This window comes from Oxyura jamaicensis, chromosome 2 (assembly GCF_011077185.1).
Source record: "Oxyura jamaicensis isolate SHBP4307 breed ruddy duck chromosome 2, BPBGC_Ojam_1.0, whole genome shotgun sequence".
Lineage (NCBI taxonomy): Eukaryota > Metazoa > Chordata > Aves > Anseriformes > Anatidae > Oxyura > Oxyura jamaicensis.
Window position 1 is genome coordinate 705,947 of NC_048894.1, and position 9,202 is coordinate 715,148.

General features: G+C 50.2%; 1 long non-coding RNA gene across 2 annotated transcripts; it reads right to left on the reverse strand.

Moving 5' to 3' along the window:
* Window positions 1-2,002: 2,002 nt before the first annotated feature.
* On the reverse strand, window positions 2,003-8,302 carry LOC118163231. 2 transcript variants are annotated; one of them, XR_004748931.1, is made up of 3 exons: window positions 8,041-8,302; window positions 7,785-7,927; window positions 2,003-2,511 (listed from the first exon to the last, which is right to left on the reverse strand). It is a non-coding gene; the product is annotated as an uncharacterized LOC118163231 (long non-coding RNA). The 2 variants fall into 2 exon arrangements; XR_004748930.1 differs by lacking the exon at window positions 2,003-2,511 and adding an exon at window positions 4,980-5,790.
* Between the last annotated feature and the right edge of the window lie 900 nt (window positions 8,303-9,202).

The following is a 9,202-nucleotide window of genomic DNA, read 5'->3' on the forward strand; positions in this document are numbered from 1 at the left end:
TTTTAATTTTGGAAAGGATTCTTGAGTCATTTCAAACTTCCAAGCCAATAGCTTCATTTTCACATGGTGTCCTTGTGTTCCTGAAGGTTTGCTTGCTGGCATCTGTCACCACCATATTCAACTATGCTCTTAAATTAGTTAATTGCAACACAACTTGCTGATGTCTTGACTCTCTTGTAAGCTTTTTAGCTCATTCTCTGGGATTCATCTTTTCCCAAGCTCTCTCTATCTGTAAGATTCTCTGTTTACTGACTAATGCTGGCACTGAAGACTTTTATTTAAAGAAGTCTTTATCACTTATTTTTTATCTCCTGTTTCTTTATCACTTATTTTGTGGCATTTCATGCCCACAATTTTCCCAGCTGCTGCAAACCTTCAAATAAAGTAAGCTGGGAGCAGGTTAGATGGGGGGGGGCTTTGGTTCCTTCAGAATTTGGTTTATTCCCTTTAAAGGCAATCTTTGACAGAGATACTACTTCGCAGCTAAGTGCTGCTAGCAGGGATTCATTTAGCTTATAAACACCTTGAAAACAGTTGAGTTGAGCTACCTGGCTGCCTGGATCCTTGTCTGGTGAACGCTCCCCGTATTTCCTATTATGTTCAACACACACAGGTGTGCCCAAATGTTCCTTAATTCTCTGCCTGTCAACTGCCATGCTGTTTTCCGCGATAATTCCTCTTGACTGCAAAAATTAAACACCAAAAGAATACTTAACTCAGTCCCCATCAGCTTGCCTTTGCTGAGCCCTGAACGCCCGCCTGCTCCCCGCAGGACGCGGTTTACCCCATGGCCCCGAAACGCTCGGGGGCTCCCAGCCTTCTTGCTGCACTTCTGCCAAGGCCAGGCTTTCTACAGTCTTCTGTCCTCCCTCTCCCCTCCTTCCTTTTCTGAATTTCACGGCTTGCCAAGATTTTTTTCATCGGATTATCATTATTTTCCATGCTTTGTATGAACGATTTGGATTTCTATTCCAAGCAACTGGAGTGCATCCCCCCCCTCGCTTAAAGTCTTGCATTTTTGGAAGATGAATAAGAATTTAAATGGGAACTCTCACCCATAGTAATGAGAGCTGCTGTCATTTCCCCCAGCTCTCATTTCTTTTTACAGTGAGAGCAGAAAAATATGTGGAAAGAAATATATAGCCATTTGTGGCCTCTGAGCATGAGCTTTGGATATTGTCTGGATTTTCTTTTCCTACTGGCAATGATGAAATTTCACAATCGGGTCTCCAGGTCTGTTATAAAGTCCCAAGAGAAGAAAGAGTCTTCTAGAAACTGTGTTTACTTTGTCTCTTCCAGAAACCTTGGGTTTAACAACAATGCAATTAAACTTTTATATGACAGATTGGGTTTCATCCTTCAGCATTCTCAAGCAACTTTTAATTTTAATGTCATCCACCCTCTGTTTCATATATAATGCGAGCAGCTCTCTGCGGCGGCATGTCACGCAGCACGCTGATGTGCTTTCACTTTTCTCCTTTGGGCCAGTTCCTAGCAGTTACGCCCTCGCCCCAGCCAGCGCCTTCCTTTTTTTTTTTTTTTTTTTTCCCTACTGCAATTTTGGATGTGAGATAATTCCTCAGAGATCACCTCTCCAACCCCGGCCTCGGGGCTTTGCTGAATTTCTCCGGCTCGTATATTCCACTCTGTTTTGGCAGCCAGGGTTCGGGAGCAGATTCAGAAAACCTCTCCAATTGCAAGCCTGAAAAACTCGTCTTGGTGAGGCAATGCATTTGAATGCTTCGGAAGGTCCATCTTCTGCAGCCCGGTGCTCTGCTGCTGCTGAGCTGGGCAGGCTTTGCTAGCTGGTGGCGGCAAATTGCCGTTACTGCCTGCCCAGTGCCACGCCTGGTGGGTGCTGAGGGGCTTGCAGGAACCACCATGGACTTACCAAGCCTGCACGACTCTCACGTGATGCTGCAGAGCTGGCCCCTGTGCGTATCAGGATCTCTGCCTTCTGCTGTGCTGCATCTGAATAATTCGTGGTTGACGCAGGGGCTGTGTTGCTACCTCCATTAGCCCGTGCTGCAGGGGAAAGAAGCTTTTGATCAAGAAGGGCTGAGCTCTGGCCTTGCTGCTAATGCGGCACTGCCTTTAATCCACACACAGGGCTTGCTTCTAGCCTGAAAAGATGTTTTTCATGCAATTTTCATGCGTGGCTCATATTTAAAACTAAAGCATCTAAATGAAAGCTACACACCCTTTATTTGCATGTCTGAACTGATGAGTGTGCAAAATGGGACCAGCAGTGGCTGCACAGCAGTGGATGAGCATCACGCATACGGTCTTTCCATCCCACATGTCCTTCATAGGCTTCATGCAAATGGGCTAGCTGCCCAAATGGAAAACAAACAACAGAAAATGACCTGGGAATTCTTCAGACAGCCAAAGTGCTCTCAGCCATTTCCATGAGCCAAGGGGAATTTCACGGGAGTCAGGTTTCTGAAGTGTCTGTGTCATCTCAGAAAGGGAACCTGGGCATTACTGTCGCTGTCCCGACTCCTGTCTACTCTGAAAAAAAAAAATAAAAGGAACAACAAAATGTTAGAGATTTAATAGAAATATGAAGAAGTACAATGAAAGTACTGGAACACAGGTGAGTGATGTAGGAGATGTAAAGCCTTGCCAAAAACAACACCCGTAGCGCTGTCACTTCCCACGATAGCAAGGAAGGTGAAGAAGTCAAGAGAGTTCACCAAAAGTAGGGCAGGCAGCCATGGAAGAGAGAAGAGCACCCAATGAGAGATTTGAGGGATTGGCCACTCTTTCCTCAGATAAAAGGAAAGTCAGAAATTATGTGATGGAAGCAGAGAAAATACTGAATAGCCTGCAGAAGGTGCAGCGGGAGCAGCTTTCCATTTCTTTTTTGTTGTAGCACAAAAACAAAGGAATTAGAAAACAGCACATGCCAACCCATTAATTTGCTCATGTGCCATTACACCCGGGAACCTGTTGCCACAAGAAAGCGTTGCCACTGGCTTATTACAGCTCAGAAAGGGAGTGGACCGTTGGGTCCCAAGAAGTCTAGGATAGTCATAATGAGTGGTATGGAAAAGTTATTAAATCCCGTGTCCCAGAGCTTTCAGAGACCAGCAACAAGAGTGCAGGATGAGGTTCAACGTGAGGAGATCGCCCCTACTATGGTCTGGCAAACTGACTGCTCTGTTTCTGCACTACCAGCGACGAGGAGATGTGAAAAGAGGTGAGGTTTGGTTGCCTTTCACAATTCCTTCATTTTGTCCAAGCGACGGCAGCACATCTCTCATAAAAGAGGCACGAGGTACCTCCAGGTACCCGTGTCCTTCGTCTCACCACCCCCAGCTCTGCTCCTTCCAGCCTCTAGATGCGTGAACACAACTTCCCCGCTGATGCTTTCCCTGCCTTATCTTGCACCTGGGCACATGAGGGAGGAAGAGAATGGTAAAATTACAACAGACAAGGCCCTGGCCCTGAGACACTCCTGGTTGGTGAGGGATCCGACTTGCAGAAAGCTTTGTGCAGACCTGCAGGGCCCATGAAGCTGGGCTCTTTGCAGACTTCTTTTTTTTCCCAGAACGGTTGTTTTCTGTCTCATCACACAGCTTTTGTCAGTCCTGGTTACATGCTACGTCTAGTTCGGGCTGGAAGCTCCTTGGGGCCCAGAGACCTCTCACCCTGCCTTGTCCCCAGTGTCCTGTGCTCCAGAAGCAGGAGAGGGATGGCAAAGCACAATCAAAGTCACCAGGAGTAATTTGTGAGCGGCACAGCAAGGAAGAAAACATCTGTGGCTTCACCAGGGATAGCTGCACACCATGGAGAACATGCTTAAAATCCCCTCGCTCCCCCACTTAGTAGTTTGAGGAGAATAATTGTATTGAAAGGCAAATCCTTTAATCTCCAGACATAAATCAACAGAATGGCAGAATTACTTAGGACAGAGCACATCATACAGGGCATGCACTGTATGTCTCTTCCCTTTAAACAAACACGGGCCCTCCAGCAGCTAACCTATTTATAAAAGGTAACTCAAGGCTACACACAGCCTCCCGAGGACATTTCCGTTCTGTCATTGCAGCACAAACTCAATTTTTCTGCTTCAGGAGAAGTGGGCACGGTTTACGGAGGCCCAGGCTAGAGAGGGGAGCAGCCCAATGCTGAAAGCCCCCTCCGGTGCAGAGGAACAGGACTAAGTCCCCAGAGGGCCAGGCTGCCCGGTGCTTTGCAGGGTAAGGCTCTGCCTGAAGAACGCTGCGAGTCTCAGCTCCTGCATCGCAACAAGCCCACGTCCTCTGATGTCTGCAGGTTCTCCTCGTCCAGCATGGGAAACCAAGCACTGTGTGGGGAAAGCGGGGAGCGCCCCGTGCCCTGGGTCACCTCCAGCAGGGCTTGGATGCAGGCTGGCCGTCAGAGCTGGTGCAGAACCCCAGCAGTGGTTCTCACCCAGCACCATGCCGCAGCCACCCTCCTCCTCCTCCTCCTCTGTGGCCCCACGCACCGGGGACGGTGACGGGTAGAGCCCAGATCAGGAGACCACGGGGCGTGCCAGCTGCAAGGCAAATCTCGTGACCGGTCAGAGAGACTCGGCGGGTCGCTGGGACGGCAGGGATCCCCAGCCAAAATTCCATACCTTCCATTAGGCTGGAGTCAGCCTCAATGAGCAAACAGCCCTGGCTGGCTGGCGACTACCTGCCAGTGACCCACAAACGCTTTTGTTGTCGCCGGAGCAGCGTCCTGCCTGGCTCTGACTAGTTAGCTTCTTTTTGCATCCTGATTCATGATAGGGAAGTGGATGTGAAACGAAGACTGCGGCATGGGAGTGAAAGTTCCAGGCTGGTTTTGTAAGAGTATTCAAATTCTCCAAGGTGCTTTCAGGCATTCCCTTTGAAAAGCATACAAACACCTCCATTTCCTGGAAATGAGAGGCTGTTGGTGCTGCTCTAAGTGTTGCAGTAGTTGACTGCTCCACTCAAGCACTTTATAGCTCAAGTCCAACTTTATATATATACAGGTTCAGGTTCACTACTTCCTAACTGCCATCTGCCTAGCACTCATTTTTGGAACTGACCCCTCCGAAGGCTCTGCTGCCTGTTTGAAATGAGTGAGAGATCAGAGAGATGACAGTGGACCTCTCAGCAGCAAGCAGCTCCGAGAGCAGCATCCCTGCGGGGTCAGGACAAACCCCAGCAGCCTGCCTCGTGAGCACTTCCCATGTCAGGCATTCACCTTTGGCCATCTTGTCATTTGCTTTGAGGAGTGAATGACAAACCCTTGAAAAATGGGCAAGAAAGCTGCCCAGTTCTTTCTCTCCAAGACTTTTGCTGTCAGCGTGCTGGAATCAGCAGAGCCAAACCCTGCCACTTTACCAGGCACCCTTACTTTGCCCTGCTCCCATCAGAGCGGAGATGAATGCGCATTTTGCCAGAAATGAGCTCTCGCTTTCCAGCTCTCAGTGCTCCCAAGTGACTCAGGAGATACGAGTCAGGCCTACATGGAGAACAGCCCAGCTTCTGGCCCGCTCCACCTGCCCTGCTGGGCAGGAGTGACTCTTCGGGGAGATGAGCTGGTCCCCTTCCCTTTCCCCCATCCACTTTTACTGTCTGGCTTGATGAAAGGGCTGAGCCATTGCCTACCGAGCTTCTCTCCCTCTGCCTCCTCACAAAGATAAAATCATCTCCCTCCCTCCTGCAAGGACAGATGCACTTGCAGCACCTTGTAGCTTCTGGCCACCGTGCCAAGAGGAAAGTGGTTCTTGCTGCCCTCTCTTTCAGGCCACATGCAGCTGAAAAAGGACTCTTCAGTCTGGAGAGGCAGCTGGAAAAGCAAGTGGAGAAGTAGGTTATATTCTTCTGAGGGATAAACAAAGATAAATGAAATGCTCTGAAGTTTTGCATAGGGGAGGCACATAGAAAAGCAACAAATCAAGTCTGTCCTTAAGTTGCTCCCAGAAAGAAAAAAGCAGGCTTTAGATTTTAAGCAAAAACAGAGAGGTTTCTTATTAAGTAGTACCCCCCAAAACTTGCACAGTTCTTGGGTAGGTTAATAAAATAGCCATCAGTTTTCTGGGCAAGCTAGGCTTGTAAGTGAGAGCTAAGAGAACACGTCAGTCAGTTGTTCACCTTGAAACAAGCCCATTGGGCTTTCATCCCGCCTTTACATTGATGGTTTCTGAAGAGTTACAGGAATTTATCTGTGTGGGGGAGAGATGTATTACCTATCGTTCTTCCTTCTGGTCAGGAACAAGTTATTCTGCTCTTTAGGTGTAAGCTGAGCTGTCAAATGCTCTTCCATCCTGCTTCCAATGCCAGCCATAAAAGTATGACTGGCTTCAGCTGAAGCAAGACAGGATCTAAGGAAATCAGGAAGCCCAATTCTCAGTGTAAGGAGAAGCTATGCCTAATAAGACAAAAAACCAAAGCAGCTTAAGGTGTCCAAGGAGCGTGTTGTGCAGAACAAAGAAGAAGCTGTGGAAGGGGATGAGGCAAGCAGAAGAATCTGTTCTCAGCTAGCGACGCATAGGAAAGAGCAGTGATGGGAAAGAGCTGTCTGGACAGTGGTGCTTCGTGCCATAGAAACAGATTTAGTTTGTAGGAGGAGAAAAGGCACTGCTTTGGGGCTGGCGGTAGCCCAGTTTACAAGCTGACATTTCACAAATTCCATGTGCAATGCAATAGGGATGTTTGGATGATGGTGGGCAGTGGCCTGCTGTAACATACAGTTCAGAATGGACACACCTATCATTAACAAAAGCCAAGGGCTGCCACCTGCCCTGATTTATGATGGTTAGGTGTGCTTGGCCGGGAATAGGGTGTTATCAAAGCTGTTGCTTGACACAGTAAAGTCTGGAAACTTCTGTCTCCTTACAAGACCAATGGTCGGTCTCTCATGTGACCAGTGTGCATTGAAGTCTAGGCGTTGGACTCTGACATCTTCCTTTTGGGGAATAAATTCAGGGCTTGGTGAGCAACCAGAAGTTCTTTTCAGAGCCAAAAGGTCACCCTGGTGGTCAGTTATGCTCCCTAACATGTCACTGATGTAACCCACTACTTTTTGTTGTGTTACAGAGTCTGCTCCCAGGCACGGGAATTACTGTTCTGCACCAGGACGAGGGTCTACCCTGCCTCTGACAGCACCTAGCAGAAAGGCTCCAGGGAACAGAGGTGGATTTACCACAGAGGAGAGAGGAATCTTTAAAGCCTACGTTGATCTGAAGTCCTGGATAGGCTGAGACAGCCCTGAAATTCAAACCGTCACCTGGTCCTCCCAAAGCAAGCTATTAAGAAGCTATTTTATCACAGAACTTAAAAATAGCACATGGTGCAAGCAGTTGTTATATATATGCCTTTCATCAGGACATGGGATTTCCCCCTATCTTGCCCTTGCAAGCGGGGCCCTGGAAAGCACCCAGTTCTCGGATTTGGCAGGAGAAGGGCAGGCAGAAGCTGCAGCCTTACCTGCACATGGATGGGGCGTGCCCCTTCCCACAGCCTGATGCAAAGGGTGTTCCCTCCCGCGAGTGACCAGACCTAAGAGACACACCTAGTTTGGGTTTAATTTAGTCACCACACTTTGATTTTCTTATCTAGCAGGCCAGTGTGTCGCATACTCCCATGAGATTTAGTAGCTCCCCCTGGTCAGACGAGTGACACATACACCCCAGGGGCACAGGCACAAACTTTGCTGTCAACAGACAGGGACAACCTCCCCTCCCTCACGTAATAGGTTGCAATGGTTTAAGCCATGAAGCATGGGGCTGAACATTCCTCCTGCACGGTTGTTGTCACTGTACCAATATTTAGTGGTCTCACCTTTCACTGATCTGCTCCCTAAGAAGTTTCAGCCGTGTGCGCTACAACTACGCCTGCCGTAAAAAGCCTGTTCTTTCATCACTTGCCATCCTGCTATCTGTACGTTTCATCACTACAACTTGTTCTCCCGTCTTTCTCCTGTCCTGCAGGCACAGACAGACGTAGTTCTGGACCAGAAGGGCCGTGGTAGAATCTAAGCGAGAGCACCAGTGATGTCTGTCGTTCAGACACTCAGGCGGGTGGGTGAATGCTCCACCTGCCCTGGACATTATGTTTTGGAGCAAAAACCTCCTTCCAGCTGCCTCACCACCTCAAACAGTCTCCATGTACATTATACACATTTGTGCTCCCAGGACATCCGCTGTCCGGCCAAATGTAGCTCCTTCCCACTTCCATGGGACCTCCTTCATCTTTATTCAGCCTTCATCCACCCTCAAACTTCGCTGTCTGTCAGCAACCACCTTGGTCCCCAAAAGTGTGGTGAGAAAACTTTGCTGCCAAGAACCGAAATGTGCCCCTTGTCATTTCAGCACTGTACGTGTGGGTTTCTCACCCCTGCCTGGGAGGGGACCTGCTCCTACCACCCCCCGAGATGGCACCAACACCAAAGCAATGGTGCAAAGGTGCCCTCACCCCCGCCAGCACCCAGAGCCTCCCTGTCAGTGCCAGGCAGCCCCGTCTGCCCTCAGCCCCGCGTTCCCTCACCGCATCCCCTCAGGCTCTTCCCCAGCCATCCTCGCCTCCACCTCCCCTCACTGCTTCCCCTCAGCAGCCATCGCCCTTCATGGCTTCTCCTCAGCCATTGCCCTCCAGCCTCCTAGCTTCGTCCTCAGCCATGTCCCTCGGCCACATCCCACCAGCTGTGTCCCCTCAGATGTGTCCCTCAGCCATGTCCCCTCAGCCCCCTGTCCCCTCAACCCCGTCCCTCAGCCCCTTGTCCCCACAGCCTCCTGTCCCCTCAGCCACGTCCGCTCAGCCACGTCCCTCAGCCACATCCCTCAGCCTCATCCCTCAGCCTCATCCCCTCAGCCATGTCCCATGTCCCCTCAGCCCCATCCTCTCAGCCCTGTCCCCTCAGCCGTGTCCCCTCAGCCGTGTCCCCTCAGCCGTGTCCCTCAGCCATGGTTTAGCGGAGGACTTGTGTTAGGTCGGCGGTTGGACTCGGTGACCTTGGAGGTCTCTTCCATCCTAGCTGATTCTGGGATTCCAGGATTCTGTGTCCCCTCAGCCACATCCCTCAGCCCCGTCCTCAGCCATGTCCCCTCAGCCCCCTGACCCCGTGCCTGCTGCCCACATCCCTTCCCCTCAGGCTCTCCCCCTCATCCCCAGCTCCCCAAAACCCTTCTTTGCTGCGTTCCTCCCTCCCTATAGCCCCTTCCCCATAGCCCCTTCCCCATAGCCCCTTCCCCATAGCCCCT